The following is a 15,266-nucleotide window of genomic DNA, read 5'->3' as shown; positions in this document are numbered from 1 at the left end:
AAGCTGAGTCAGAGGAATTTGATTTTTGTATGATGCCTATGATAAGTAAATGTGAGGTCTTTGGCAGATCATGGGTATACTTAAAGGTGTAAGTTTCCTGATAAGAAGCCTTAAGAAAAGAATGCCTATCCACCTTAACGGTGAAAGACAATGAGAGATTCAGAAGATAAATACAAGTTTCAACAAGCAAAAGAAGCAAGATGAATAAGAGTACGAGGCGCCCAATTAATGAAGGTTAACAATGTTTATAATTCAGGCAGAGGAATATAAGCTTTTTGAGTTATATTCAACAATTACAGAGGTATATAATTGGCCGTACCCATCTCAATTATGCCCTATGAGGGATAACCGGTGTAGTTTAAGAAAAGGACGGAACATCAAGATCCGGTTCGGGTTAGAGTAACCCAAAATGGTGAATGGATTATTTGTGTTAGTTGACATTTCCCAAGGGTACAAATATGCCAATAAATCTTCTTGTGAGACACCCAGATGGTGCACTCTAGAATATTACAATTAGATGTGAATACTAGCATGATAAAAAAAAGATTCAGATGATAGGCACTGAAAACCTGGAAGGGATAAATATTACCTTAGGGTGACTCTCATCCCTAGTAGAGCGAGGACGTTGAGCAACCCAAAAAGCTGATGAATGAAGCAAGGAAAGCTAAAAGCAAAAGAATGTCGTGTTGAAGTTTTCACAAGAAAAATGATATGCAGAAATATTAGCAGAGTAATGAGAAGAGAGATAAGGAAGCATTATGAATAAGGTGTGATACAAAAAAAAAGAAAAAAAGAAGAAATGTCAGTATCACAGAGTCTAGTCAAGTAAATGAAGAGACGAGAGGTGACAGGCCTTAGGACAACAAAAAAGTATAGGCCATGAAGTCATATCCTCATTTTAAGAAGCAAGTTCGTGACTTTAACGTGATTACCAATAGGAAAAGCTAGACCCCAGAATAATAGAGATCAGTACGGGTTGGTGAACAAGATAAAGTAAACCTAAATTAGGGATTTAATGATTTGATAATGGTCGAAAACATGAGAATTTCAGATTTCATGCCATCAATAATAAAATGGACAACAGAAGAAGATTCATGAGAAATTCAAATAATGGTCATTCAGGAAGACGTTTCCCTAAAGCAAGCAATGTGAGCAAAGATAAGCTTAAACGACTGTATGTGCCAGTTACACTAAATGTCACCATCGTGAGTGAGGAATTTTGCTATCCTTGGTACAAAAAGATTATCGCAAGTGAGTAAGGGTCATCGATGATGTGAAAAGACGCCAAAGATGAAGAGGAAAAACATCTATAGGCAGGTTGTTATAGCTCCAAGTCTTAGTACTCCCCTAAAGGGGGGAATATGAAATGATAAAGGAAGAATGCAATAAAAATGAGAAAGGGATGAGATTTCACTTATCCAAATGTTACAGATATGCTATGATTCCAGGATGTTATGTAAGCACGAAGTAAAAAAAAAAGGGAAAGTAAGGGTTCCTGCCCGGGATGTTATTGATAGATAAGGAGTGAGGTATGTTAAGAAAATAACCCAAGAAAGATCACGCAGAATATGGATATGAGAATGGGACGACGAGTAATTAGTAGTTGATTCAGGAAGAGCCTAGTCATGACTAGACAAGAAGTTGCGGACAAATTAGCAGATCATGCAAGATAAATGTAGTAAACCCCGACATAGAGAATTCAGCCTCGCAGTAATGTCATTATAATACTTGAGATATATTCAAATATGAGTCAGAGTAGTTAAAGGTATCGTATGAGTGTTACGGGGATAAAAGAAAGTGCCACTGGAAGGCAATCAAAATGTAAGTTCATAAGAAACGCTACAAGCACAAGGGCACAGAGGTAAGCAACTATAGATAGTTATAGGCAAGGAAGGACATCAAAAGGTCCGTAATAAGCTCACAGCTTTACGAGGGTCAAGGGTTCTCCCTAAGTACTACAACGAAAGGCTAGCTGAGGAAATAAGGAAGAAGGCTTCAACTTAAGCACAACGACCTAAAGAGGAAATGGTCGTGTAACAACAGTCTCATAACAACATTGTAAGCACTCCAAAGGAAAGTGGCACCTACCATGGCTAATGAACGGGAAGTAAAATTAAAAGTAATATTTGAGATCATATGAGTTACATGGAAACTATGGCATGTGTGGGCACTAAGATAAGCTAAGTATGGACGCAACAAGGGGGCAAAAAAACCCAGAAAAAGTAATAGCTTACGTTGAAAGAAATCTAAGATGGAACAAAGAAATTATTCGATCAATGATCCAGAGTTGGTTACATTATGAACGCACTTAAGGGTTCAGAATTTTATACATGCAGCATATACAACCATAGAAGATTCTGGTATACGGTAAATGAAGGAATTGAGCCCAGGTAATAAACGAAGAATTAAATTATTAAAGGATTATATCATGCATATTCCTCAGCACCCATGAAAGGCTAAACATAATAAATAATACCAGGAACTACAGATTGGAAGATAGCTTAAGCCGACGTAAAGGCCGATCAGAAGAAGAAGGAAACTAAAGAGTTACATCACCCATGTAAATCAGGAGTTTGATTATTGGACCCAGAAAACTAGAAACATCATGATCGAGAACATTGCAGGATCTCCCTTAAAATCAGAGGTACGAGAGATATAGTACAATAACCATAGTCTATAACGGCTCTATGATAAATCTAGTTAAAAAAAATAAAAGTAACAACCTCATAAGAAGTCAGTATAAAGCTTCTACTTGATTGTAGTATTACAATAGCACTTCAAGTTGTGGTGTGAATCATACCTATGTGGAAGGGAGGTTATGAAGGAGATATAAGATATGATGCGAGATTTTAAGTAAGTAAGGTAAAGGTGAACAACGTACGAGATACTCAAATGCAGAAAGTTGTGAATAGTCCATACTTCGGATTGAAGGCTAGAAGAACGGGGATTCAATACCCAGGAGTGATAGCGGCATCGTTAGTGGCATATCTCATAGCCTATGGTTTCTAGGTATCGAGGAGGCTAATTAAGACAGTAAAGAAGAGTTAGAGATGATGTGATATCTCGCTTGATGTTCCAGAGTGATATAAGGAAACCTATGATACAAGCAAGTTGAAGGAAGGTTGCGAGTAATATAAATAAATATGGGTAGGTCGCGAGCTTAAGTATGGCAAAGAGACAAGGTTTTAGGAAAGCAAGAGTAAGGATATGAAAGGGCGAGTGAGAAGGTGACGAGAATGGATAAGTCCTCAGGATTAAACCCATGAAAACAAGCGAGTTAATGGTTTCTCTAAGTCATAGAAAGCTCAGTATAGCCTGAATGAACTCAAAGGAGTCTAAGACTAATATCATTTGAAAGAGATGAGGGTGTAATTGTGGTAGATAAAGAATGACATTTGGACCTTCATTTGAATAATGATTTTGGAAAAAAAAAGAAGAGAAGGAGAAAAGATTTCACTAACGGAATGAGATTAGGATACCCCCATAAGGTGAATTACATTGAGACACTATGAAATACGAATATGGAAATCACTTCAAATATTCCTCAATGCAACATAAGCCCTAGCGACAATGTATTACATAAGAAGTTTCAAATCTTCAAGTGGAGGATTTTAGATCAACATTGAGGTGAATAAAAAATGGACAGATACAAGTTACAAAGTATGACATGAGATTACGCCATCCTTCTTAAGACGAATGGTAAGGAAGGAGCATTAAAGGACTGAGATTTATACCTAAAGAATAGGCAACAAAAGTAACTGGGAGTTTGGTAAGCATACCTCAATAACGATAAATTGAAGTAAATAATTATTGTATAGTATGACCCATGTAGATGCAGTAAAGCCATACGAATGAATAACCAGATATATGAAATAAGATATGGCCATATTCGCAAGTTCTACAAAGTATCGAGCCAAGAATTTCAGTACACCTATAGATGCCTAGAGAGGCATCCTATTAAGCCTTGTATATGCTTACAAAGTAAGGCATAGAAATCGACTAAAAGATAAAAGGAAAAAAGGAAGATGAATCGCATAAGCACACTTGCAAAGCCAGGGTCATACAGGCCGCATGACAGGACGTAGCAGCAGTTGCGAGATTAGAAAGATTTCCACCACAAGTCATGATATGAGCAAGAAGACTAAAGGGGGGAATACCCTAGACTTTGGATTTATTCATAGAGAAACTGCTTAAATCTCAAGGAGAGTATTAAGGTATTCACAAGAGCTATAAGTTATGAAAATGATAAGAGCATCAGTCAACATTCGAGGACGAATGTTCTAAAGAGGGGGGGGGGGATGACGTTACACACCACAATATTACGATGATGTTACGTCCTGCAGTATTATATTACGATGATATTATACCTTGCAGTAATACATTACGATGATGTTACGCCTTGCAGTATTACATTACGGTGTTGTTACGCTTTGCAGTATTAAGTTACGACGATGTTGCACCCTGTAGTATTGTACGTTGAATTTGTTGTAAGGTAATTGACATCAGTCCAAGGAAAAAATTATTTGGAGATTTTAAAGATTATAAGTGATGAGTAAGTTCTTGAAGGTGAGAGGGAAAGCAAGTCGAAGAAAATAAATTTCATTGATATTTTGCACTTCGGGATAAAATACGGCCCTAGCTAAAATAAACGGTATTTATGGACCAGTAGCATACAAGGTACCACATGACCATAATAGCGAGGTGTACAAGGTGTGCTAAATATGAGCAATATTTTAAGTAATTTGAGATAATTCTTAATTATGTGGATAATTGATTAATTGTGAGAATAATTATGGTATTAAATACTACCCTAATTAAGATAATTCTTAATTATGGTATTAATTATGATAAATGGATAAAGATCCTTTTGGGGCTGCCACGTGGTAATAAAACAAAGACAAAGTGGGAACAATGTGCATAATGAGTCACAAGACATATGATGCCTTCTTTACACGTAGGAATTCTTGGAATTACCTTGGATTGGTTTCTTATTTTGTATAGTTTCACATGTATGTTAACTTACAAAAGGCTAAAGTAGATGGTTTCTGCTATGTTTCACTCCTTTCAGATATAGTTGAAAGATGACCTTTAAGCCTAAACAAATTGATACTTATCTTGGCAAGTGGGAAAGAGATATTATACATGGAGAAGCTTTAATCTCCTAGGAGTTGGATATGTTTATTACTTTGCATCATTGTGGATGTGAATTAGACCAGCAACTTTGGATGCTAAACTTGCTAATGGATGAAGCTCAAATAGCTCGTTTGAAACTTCATATCACAATAAAGCGTGAGATTTGCGATTCTAAGGGAGTACGGTGCAATCTTTCTCAATAATATCATACGGACTTTTTCCTACTTCGATCCACCATTACGTGTTTTGTCAAAATTGACGTGTGTTTAAGGGATTGTCAAGAGAATCGGCTCAGGTATGTTAAGGCTATCCCTTCTTTCTTTTGGCATGATCTATACGACACAAACGGAACGAGCAAATGCACAAATTCCATAAATGACTCTATTCATAGAAGTATTAGAGATATCTATGTTCTTGAATTTTTATGTATCATAATATTCTATCATCTGTTCATGGGTCTCAATAAAATACAAAAGTTGAAAAGAGTTTACTTCATGATATTATTCAAAGGCATAATGGTCTTTGACACTCGAAGAGATTTTATTGACGTACTTCTCATGCATTGCATTCATGTACATTGGCCCATGATCAGATGTCATTATATACGTGTATATATGTATATGTATATATATGTATACGGGATATGAAAAAGGTTATGACGTTATATACGCACCACCACCTGATCAGCTGGTATACCTTGATGATTTTGCCCACAGTGGACGAAATAATATGATGGGATGCCCTCAGAGACTTGATGATGTTTTAAATACATGTACCTATGCACGACATGACATTCATATGCATATGCATGCCACTATAAGTATTTCATAATTTACAGAGTTATCCAGAGTTACAAGTTGAGTCATTTACTCTATATTTCTTTCATGTCTGTTATGTACTTATTTATGTGCCTTACATACTTGGTTCATTATTCGTACTAACATCCCTTTTTGCCTAGGGACGCTGTGTTTCATGCCCGCAGGTCTCGATAGACAGGTAGAGAGCCCTCTAAGTAGGCTATCAGCTCAGCGGAAGATGTTGGTGCGCTCCATTTGCTTCGGAGTTTCTTGATTGGTTAATATGATTTAGACATGTATTGTTTGGTATGGTGGGACTCTGTTCCGACCTTTATGAAAATTATGTATTCTTAGAGACTTGTAGATAGATGTCATGTACGTAAAAGATTGTATGGACTTGTCGACCCATATTCAATACACGTGTGGCTATTTTGGTCTTATAGGCCGTACTTCATATGTATAAGTTTGTATTCCCTCATGATTTACTTTGGTTTATTTACCTATAATAGAATGATATGAAATATACGTTACGTTGGTACTCGGTTGATTAAGGTACCAGGTGCCCGTCGCGGCCCATCGGTTTGGGTCGTGATAGACAGCTTCATATGGAGTCATGTTAACAGCATTATGAAAGGTGGTGTTGTACCACCATTCAGCTAGTGATAACCATTGAGGCCACTCTTTTGGATTTTCAAAGGTCATACACCTCAAGCAACACTCCAAACACCTGTTGACCACCTCTGGCTGTCCATCAGTTTGGGGGTGGTAGGAGGTGGAAGTTAGGAGAGACAACTTCTGTAGTTTAAACAATTCCTTCCAGAATTTACTAGTGAAAATAGCATATATATCAGAGATAATAGTTTTAGGCATTCCATGCAGTTTGAATACTTAATAGTTTTAGGCATTCCATACAGTTTGAATACACCATCCATGAACAGTTGTGCAACATCTAATGTTGAGTAAGGATGTTTGAGTGCCATAAAATGAGCTGACTTGCTTAGCCTATCCACCACAACAAAGATGGCTTCCTCGCCAGCTGCCTTGGAAAGTCCCTCAATGAAGTCCATAGAAATATCTTGCCAAATCCTATAAGGGATTGGCAGAGATTGTAGCAAGCCAAGGTAGGAAACATTTTTACCTTTTCACTTATGGCAGACATCACATCATTTAATGTAGGAATACACATCTTGTTTCATCTTTTTCCAGTAAAAATCTTATTTGTGCCTCTGCAAAGTTGCTGTAATACTAGAGTGGCCACCACTTGGACTGTCATGATAGAAGAATATCAGATCCTTCCTAAGTTCAGATATATTTCCAACCATCATTTTGCCTTTTCTACTGAGGATACCACCTTGATACTTATAATATGGTTTGGAGTTTTTGCCTGCTTGGATGGATTGAGCTAGAAGCTGCAACTTAGCATCCTGGTTCCATGAATCCTTGACAACCTCCAATAGTTAAAATTTCACACTAGAGATGCTAAATAGTTGGATAGGCACCTGCTTCTTAGACAAGGCATCTGCAACTATAAGAAATAGTGTAGTCATAGCCAATTCTCAAGTAATTCACTAGCCATTTTTGTTGAGTACGAGTAGTGATCCTTTTGTTCTAGCAAATACTTCAAGCTATGGTAATCAGTTTTGATAGTAAATTACCTTCCTAGTAGGTATGGCCTCCACTTCTGCACATTAGTAACAAGTGCTAACAATTTCTCTTATAGACTGAAAGGGCCTTGATCCTTTAAGACTTGCCTTGGCTAAAGAATGCTATAGGTCTGTTATGCTGAGCCAACACAGTCCCAATTCTACTACCTGAAGCATTTGTTTCCACCACAAACTCTTGGGAAAAATCTGGAAGAGCTAAGACATGAGCTGAAGTGATTGCTCTTCTTAGCTTCTCAAAGGCATGTGCAGCTGCATCATTCCACTTGAAGTTGTCCCTCTTCAGTAGATCATTGAGTGGTCTTGCAATGATGCCAAAACCTTGGATAAATCTTATGTAGTATTCAACTAATCTCAGGAACCCCTTCAAATTTTTGAGAGTGGTTGATTAAGGCCAATTGAGTATAGACTCCACCTTTTGTCTGTCCATGGAGACACCTTCTTTAGAGATGACTTGGCCTAAATAATCAATCTGTCTGACCCCAATGGTACACTTGCTCTTCTTTACAAACAAGACATTGGTTCTCAAGATGTTGGAGGCCTCTTTCAAGTGAATCATATGGTCTTGCCAGTTGGGGCTGTAGATGAGGATATCATAAAAGAAGACTAGGATGAACTTTCTCAAGTGAGAATGGAAGATCTTACATCAAAATCTGAAAATTTGAAGGAGCATTAGTTAAGCCAAATGGCATAAGAATAAACTCATAATGATCGTGATGTGTTCTGAATGCTGTCTTAGGAAAATGAAGCTCAAACATTCTAATTTGATGGTAGCCAGACCTGAGATCTAGCTTGGAAAAGTACTTAGTACTATGTAGTTCATCTAGAAACTTGTCACGACCCAAACCTATGGGCTGTAACAGGCACCCGGTACCTTACTCAATCGAGTACCAGCATACATATCTTACTTATCACATCATCATAGATAAGTGGGCCAGAAAGGGCGTCATGAGATAACCAGAGTAAACATGAGAGAATATCCGACATAGAATGACTCGACCTGATATAGAAATGCATACCGGTGACATACGAGCCTATAAGGCTAATGTGATCCGTTATACACTTAAAATATAGGCCCACAAGGCCATACAAGTATCCGTATATGTGAAATCTACCTACAAGCTTCTAAGAGTACATACTTATCATAAAGGTCAGGACAGGGCCCCACTATACCAAACAATATACGTCTAAATCATACTGACCAAACAAGCAACTCCAGAGTAAATGGAGTGCCCCAATATCTTCCGCTGAGTTGATAGCCTACTTGGAGGACTCTCGGCCTACCTATCGGGACCTGCGGGCATGAAACGCAGCATCCCCAGGCAAAAAGGATATCAGAACAAATAATGTACCGAGTATGTAAGGCATGAAGATCAATACATAAGAGACATAGATAAAACATGGAATAAAGAATTTCGCTTCTAAGTCTAAATAACTTTGTAAATTTTGAAACATTTATAATGTCATGCACATGCATATAAATGTCGTGTCATGCATATGTATAGGTGTACATAACATCATCAAACCTCTGAGGGCATCCTATCATATCATCTCGGCCACTATTGGCAAAATCATCAACGTATACCAGCTGATTAGGTGGTGGTGCGTATATAACACCGTAAACTTTTCCATATCCCATATACATATAAAATATATATATATATATATATATATATATATATATATATATGTATATAATTCCATCTGGTCATGTGTCAATGTACATGTATAAATGAATGCAATGCATGATAATTATGTCAATAATATCCCTTGGAATATCATAAGACCATTATGCCTTTGAGTAATATCATGAAATAAACTTTATCAACTTACATATTTTCTGAGACCCATGAACAGACGATAGAATAATAAGACATATGGAAAATCAAGAATATAAACATCTCTAGCATTTCTATGAATAGAGTCATTTATGGAAGTTGTGCATTCGCTCGTTTCGTTTGTGTCATGTAGATCATGCCAAAAGGAAAGAAGGGATAGCCTTAACATACCTGAGCAGATTCTCTTGACAATCCCTCTAACACACGTATTTTGCAATGAAACACGTAACGGAGGATCGAAGTAGGGAAAAATCTATATAACTTTGTGTGATATTTTATTGAAACTTCATCTGTCACTTGACATACCTCGCTTTCATTCATATGGCGTGACAACATTTCATTGCAAGTTTCAACACTAGTATACTAGATATAAAAGTGGCTTGCAATACGACCACGCTTAGTGCCATAAAAATTTCCACTTTTCTCATCAAAATGCATCATTTTTGCTTTTCAAGAGTACAAGCATCACTTATTAAAATCTCTTTGATTTAAGCTTAAGGATGAATCTTCCATCATCTTCATCCTAATGCAAAAATAAGTGTAACCAAGCCAAGCACAAGCTTTTAAGCCTTGGTGGTGTGGGATCCACTTGGTGGATGACTAGCCACCTTAATTCTCAAAATGTGACATTTAAGCAAGGCTTAATGACTCACTCAAATTGGATAGGGGGTTGCCACGTTGGGGGAGTCTTATCTTTATCCAAATAATTCCTTAATTAATTGGGTAATATCCCATTATTCAATAATTAACCAATTATCCACATAATTAAGAATTATCTCAAATTACTTAAAATTGTCACGACCCAAACCGATGGGCCGCGACGGGTACCTAGTACCTTACTCAACCGAGTACCAACATACATATCTTTCTTATCGCACTCTAATTGGCAAATGGGCCAAACAGGACGTCATGGGCTAACCAGAATAAACATAAGGGAATACTCAATATAGGATGACCCAACCTAATAGAAAAACTTATACATGTGTATAAGGCCAACATGATTATTTGTAAACTAAACACAACCGACAAGGTCATACAAGTATCCGTATACATGATATCTGTCTACAAGCCTCTAAGAGTACATAAGTATCATAAAGGTCAGGACTGAGCCCCGCCATACCAATCAATACATGTCCTAATTATACTGACCAAATAAGCAACTCCAGAGCAAATGGAGCGCACCAACATCTTCCGCTGAGCTGATAGCCTACTTAGATGACTCTCAACTTGTCTATCGGGACATGTGGGCATAAAATGCAGCGTCCCCAGGCAAAAAGGACGTCAATACAAATAATGTACCGAGTATGTAAGGAATGAAATCAGTAAATAATAGACATGAGAGAAACATGGAGTAAAAGACTCGACATGTAAGTCTGAATAACTCTGTAAATTATGAAATACTTATAGTGTCATGAATATGTGTATGAATATCATGTTGTGCATAGGTACATGTGTTCATACCATCATCAAGCCTCTGAGGGCATCCCATCATATTATCTCGGCCACTGTGGGCAAAATCATCAACGTATACCAGCTGATCAGGTGGTGGTGCGTATATAACGCCATAACCTTTTCCCATATCCCATATACATATAATACACATATATACACATATATACATATATATAACACTATCTGGTCATGGGTCAATGTAAATGAATGTAATGCATGAGAAGTACGCCAAAAAAATCTTTCGGAATGTCATAAAACCATTATGTCTTTGAGTAGTATCATGAAGTAAACTTTTTTCAACTTAAGCATTTTTTTGAGACCCATGAAGAAATGATATAATATTAGGACACATGGAGAATCAAGAACATAAGCATCTCTAGCATTTCTATGATTAGAGTCATTTATGAAAATTGTGCATTTGCTTGTTTCGTTTGTATCGTATGGATCATGCCAAAGAGAAAGAAGGAATAGCCTTAACATACCTGAATCAATTCTCTTGACACTCCCTCCAATACACGTTGATTACGACAAAACATGTAATAGCAGATCAAAGTAGAGGAAAATCCGTATGATATTCCTTGAGAAAGATTGCACCGTACTCACTTAGAATGGCAAAATCCCATTACTGTAACATTACATTGTCTTTGTATGAAAGATTGAAGACACTTCACGTTGATAAGATGATACCATATTTTTGCTTGAATTCTTGGTGAATATCTGTTTCTTTTCAAATGGACATAAGCACCTCTCTTTAAAATAGAGAGGTTTTTTATGCTTAATATGGTGTGGGCCCCACATCTAATGACTAAGCCACCAAATCAACTTAAGTGTAACACCTCTCCATCATAATTCAAGAGTCATAAAATTAACTTTAGCTTGTTTCCAAGTCCACATAAATCACACGTGGGTTTTCCCCCAACAATTATCCAAATAATTATCCACAAAATTTCATTTACAAGTTAATCTCCCACTTAAAAATTTATAACTACCCAATTATCCACATAATTAAGAATTATCTCAAATTACTTAAAATATTATTCACTTTTAACACACTTTATACACCTCACTATCATGGTCATGTGGTACCTTGAATGGTATTAGTCCATAAATACGGGGTATTATAGCTTAGATCGTATTTTACCCCAAAATATCAAATTTCGGCGAAATTCATTTCTTTGATTCGCTCAACCTCTCACCTTCGCGGATTTACTTATCACTTATTTGAAATAGTACAATATTTATAATCTCACAATAATCTCATTCCCGAATTTACGTCGATTAATTTAATACGAAACTTTATCGTACGAAAATGCGGGATGTAACATCGTTCCCCCCTTTGGAGCGTTCCTCCTTGAATGTTGACTGATGTACTTATCATTTTCATAACTTATGTCCTCTTAATACTTTAGTACTTTCCTTTCCATCTAGGCAACTGTTCTGTGAATAATTCTAAGGGCCAGGGCATTCCCCCCTTTAAGCTTCTTTTTCACAGCACGACTCGTGGTCTGAATCTTTCCAATCTTGTAACTGTTGCTATATTTTATCATCCAACCTGTACGACTCTGAATTTGTAAGTGCGCCTATGCAACTCCTCTCTCCGTTTTCTTCCAGCTTTTAGCCAATCTCTAGGCCTCACTTTGTAAACAAATACATAGCTCAATAAGCTAGGCATCTATACTGAAATTCTTCGCTCGATACTTTGTCGACTTATGAACATTGTTATATCTTATTTCATAGACCTAGTTATTCATTCGTATGACTTTACTGCATCTAGGTAGCTCATATTATACCATAACTCCTACTTTTATTTATCGTTACTGAGGCCTGCTATTAAACTCTAGGTTACTTTCTTTGCTTATCCCATATGTATAAATCTATGTCTTTTAATGCTTCCTCATTGCTATTCATCTTAAGAATGACGGCCTAATCTCATCTCATACTTTGTGACTTATGTCCATCTATTGTTGATTCATCTCAATATTGATCTACAATACTAATAACTTGGAATTTCTTACGTAATCACTAGTGCTCACGTTGCATCTAGGAACATTTGAAGTGATTTTTCCTGACCCATATGGGGCGATACTGTACTTCCGTAACCCTATTTCATATCATAGTCATTCCAATGTGATTCGCCTGACGTGGGTATTTTAATCTTGTACAATTTATGCACTCATTACTTAATCGAAGGCCCAAACGTCATCCTTTATTTATCCTAATTACACCCTTATTCTACTACCGGGGCATCATTCCATCTCTTCTAAATGCTACTAGTCTTAGACTCCTTTGAGTTTGTTCAGGCTATACTGAGCTTTTTGTAACTTAGAGAAACCATTAACTCTCTTGTTTTCATAGGCTTAATCCTAAGGACTTATCCATTCTCGTCACCTTCTCACTTGCCCTTTCTACAACCTTGTAGTTTTACCATACAATAGCTTGCGACCTACACATATCTATTTATATTACTTACAAACTTTCAACTTGCTTACATCATAGATTTCTTGATGTTATTCTGGAACATCAAGCGAGACATCACATTGTCTCTAACTCTTCATTACTCTCTTAATCAATCTTCTCAATACCAAGAAACCATAGGCTGGAAGACATACCACTAACGGTGCTGCTATCATTCATGGATATTGAATCCTTGTTCTCCTAGCCTTCTATCTGAAGTATGGACTATCCACAACCTTCTGCATTGGACAATCTCGTACGTTGTTCACCTTTACCTTACTTACCTTAAAATCTCGCATCACATCTTCTACCTCTTTTATGACCTCCTTTCCACATAAGTATAATTCACATCACAACTTGAGCTCTATTATAATACTTGCACCTCTGGTGCATACATAATCTGTAGGGAGCTTCATACTGACTTCTTATGAGGCTGTTACTTTTCTGGCGCCCTTATAGTATGTGGCTACTTTACTATCTCTCTTGTACCTCTGATATTTAAGAGTGATCCTGTAATGTTCTCAATCATGAGGTCTATAATTTCTAGGTCCAACAACCAGACTCCTCATTTACGTAGTTGATGTAACTCTTTAGTTTCCTCTTCCCTTTGATCAACCTTTATGTACACTTAAGCTATCTTTCGATCTGCAGCTCATGGTATTAGTTATTACTTTAGCCTTTCATGGGCGTTATGGAATATCTATGATACAATCTTCTAAGGATTCAATCCTTTGTCTATGACTTGGACTCAATTCTTTCTTTTAAATTATACCGGAGTCCTCTACGACTGTATGATTGTCAACATATATGTCGCATGGATAATACTCCGAAATCTTAGGTACATTCGTTATGTAATTATCGCTGGATTATTGATCGAATAAATCCTTTTTCCTTCTCAACTTTCTTTAAATGCAAGCAATTGCTTCTCCTGGTCGTTCTGCCACTCGTTGCATGAATTCTTGGCTTATTTTAGTGCCCACACATATTAAAATTCCATACAATTCATATAATCTTGAATATCACCTTTTGATTTTGATTATATATATTTTTTCTTCTTCCCATTCATTAGCCACGATAGGTGCCACCTTCTGATGGAGTGCATACAATGTTGTTGTGACACTGTTGTTACATGATCATTTCCTCTTTAGGTCACTGTGCTTAGGTTTCAGAATTCTAACTTATTTCCTCCGCTAGTCTTTCATTATAGTACTTAGGGAGCACCCTTTGACTCTTGTAAAGTTGTGAGCTTATTACATCGTATACTCAACAAAAGTTTTTGATGTTCTTCCTCACCTATAATTATCCGTAGTTACTTACCTCCACGCCCTTGTGCTTGTAGGGTCGCTTCTGAACTGATACTTTGACTCTCTTTCCAGTGGCACTCTATTTTATTTCCCTAACACTCATACAATACCTTTAAATACCCCAACTCCTATCTAAATATTTCTCAAGGGTCACGAAGTCGTATCTACGAGACTGAATTCCCTATGTTAGGGTTCACTATGTTTATCTTGCATGATCTATTGATTTATCTGCAACCTCTTGTCTAGACATAACTAGGCTCTTCCTGGATCAACTACTAACTACTCGTTGGTCCATTCTCATATCAATACTACGCGTAATCTTTCTTGGTTTATTTCCTTTGTCTTAACTTACGTCTCGTACTAGCTCCTTATCTATCAATAACATCTCGGGCAGGGACCCTTTTACAACCCATATCCACATGTGTTAGTTCATGCCATATATTAGTTAACATAAATCCAAGAATAAATTATTTTTGAGATGATAAGAAGTCAATCCTATTGGTATTAAGTGATACAAGGGTGTATAAGGGTGATTAACAAGTATTAGAAGTTAAACGAATCAAGGATGTGGTAACTCGTATTTTCAGGTAAACCTAGAGGTTCTTAATATACTCAAGGTCATGTATT

Source organism: Nicotiana sylvestris, chromosome 9 (assembly GCF_000393655.2).
Source record: "Nicotiana sylvestris chromosome 9, ASM39365v2, whole genome shotgun sequence".
Taxonomy (NCBI): domain Eukaryota; kingdom Viridiplantae; phylum Streptophyta; class Magnoliopsida; order Solanales; family Solanaceae; genus Nicotiana; species Nicotiana sylvestris.
This window is presented reverse-complemented; position numbering follows the sequence as displayed.